The sequence below is a fragment of the Mus caroli genome, chromosome 17, assembly GCF_900094665.2.
Source record: "Mus caroli chromosome 17, CAROLI_EIJ_v1.1, whole genome shotgun sequence".
In the NCBI taxonomy this organism is placed as follows: domain Eukaryota; kingdom Metazoa; phylum Chordata; class Mammalia; order Rodentia; family Muridae; genus Mus; species Mus caroli.
The window spans coordinates 1,705,908-1,707,573 of record NC_034586.1 but is presented as its reverse complement, the minus strand read 5'-3'; positions in this window follow the sequence as shown (position 1 = coordinate 1,707,573).

The following is a 1,666-nucleotide window of genomic DNA, read 5'->3' as shown; positions in this document are numbered from 1 at the left end:
TCTTTTCTTTTCTTTTCTTTTCTTTGATGTTTCGAGACAGGGTTTCTCTGTATAGCCCTGGCTGTCCTGGAACTCACTCTGTAGACCAGGCTGGCCTTAAACTCAGAAATCCACCTGCCTCTGCCTCCCAAGTGCTGGGATTAAAGGTGTGCGCCACCACACCTGGCTGACAGTACTGTTTCTTAAGCTTTGTCCTCTTCTTTCCTGTGAGAGAATTTGTCTTGATTGTTGGTTGATGTGGGAGGGTGGAGCCCACTGTGGGTGGTACCATCCTTAGGCAGGTGGGCCTGGGCAATCTGAGATAATTGAGCATGAGCCAATGAAAGAACTGGTAAGCAGTGTTCTTCCATGGCTTCTGCTTCAGTTCTTACCATGACCTTTCCTTACTGGTGGATCATGTGACTAGGAAGTGTAAGCTAAAATAAACCCAGTTATTCCGGTCATCATGTTTATTGCATCACCAGAAGGCCAACCAGAGCACACTGCTTCTGGTGACTTATGAGCACGTCTGCAAAATCGTTGAGGACTTATGAGGTAGAGCAATCTATGTGAATACTATTTAGCCTTATGTGAATCAAGCCTATTAGACAGAATGAGTGCGTTGATATGCTTTTGTATAAAGTACACCATGAAAAATGTCCTTGTACTGAACATATGCTTTTGCCAAGATAATCCTTAACATTCCACTTAATTTTTCAAACAGACACTATTCCATGTATTCATTCCATAGTAATCTAATTTATTTAAAATATTCTATTATTGATATGTAAAATTCAAAAGGATCACCTCAAATACAATCATATTTTTATATGCTTTCCTTAAGTTTGTTAAGCATGTGGGAGGGTGGAGCTCACTATGGGTGGTACCATCCTTAGGCAGGTGGGCCTGGGCAATCTGAGATAATTGAGCATGAGCCAATTTTTTCATTTACATTTTCTTTTCTTTTTTCTTTTTCTTTTGAGATGGAGCCTTGCTATAGAGGTAAGGCTGGTCTCAAACTTGTTAGATAGCTCTGGGTAAAGTTGCATTAATAGTTCTCTGTCCTTACTGCATACCCATGTTAAGCATGAGTTTTGAAATTAAGATACCTATAAGGAAATACCTTCTCAGCTAGTGGATCTGACATTGAAAGGTGATGGGAACACAAGGACCCTGACATCATTAATGTATTAACCAACTGATAGAGTCGAAGCTTAACAGCATTATTGAGAGATAGTGAGGAGGAGGTAGGCATGGCTGCTGGAAGTAGGTCACTGGGATGTAATTTTGTACAGTTTTCCTCTTTCTGTCTGTATGCTTCCTGGACACTGTGATGTATGCTGCTGTGTACTCCCCACTGTTATGTGTGGTGTGCTCCCACTGTGGTGTACACTGCCATGTGCTCCCACTGATATGCACTGTGTGCACTCCCCACTGTGATGTGCACTGTGTGTGCTCCTCACTGTGATGTGCACTGCGTGTGCTCCCACTGATATGCACTGTGTGTGCTCCCCTCTGTGATATGCACTGTGTGTGCTCCCCTCTGTGATGTGCACTGTGTGTGCTCCCCACTGTGATGTGCACTGTGTGTGCTCCCCTCTGTGATGTGCACTGTGTGTGCTCCCCACTGTGATGTGCACTGTGTGTGCTCCCACTGATATGCACTGTGTGTGCTCCCCTCTGTGAT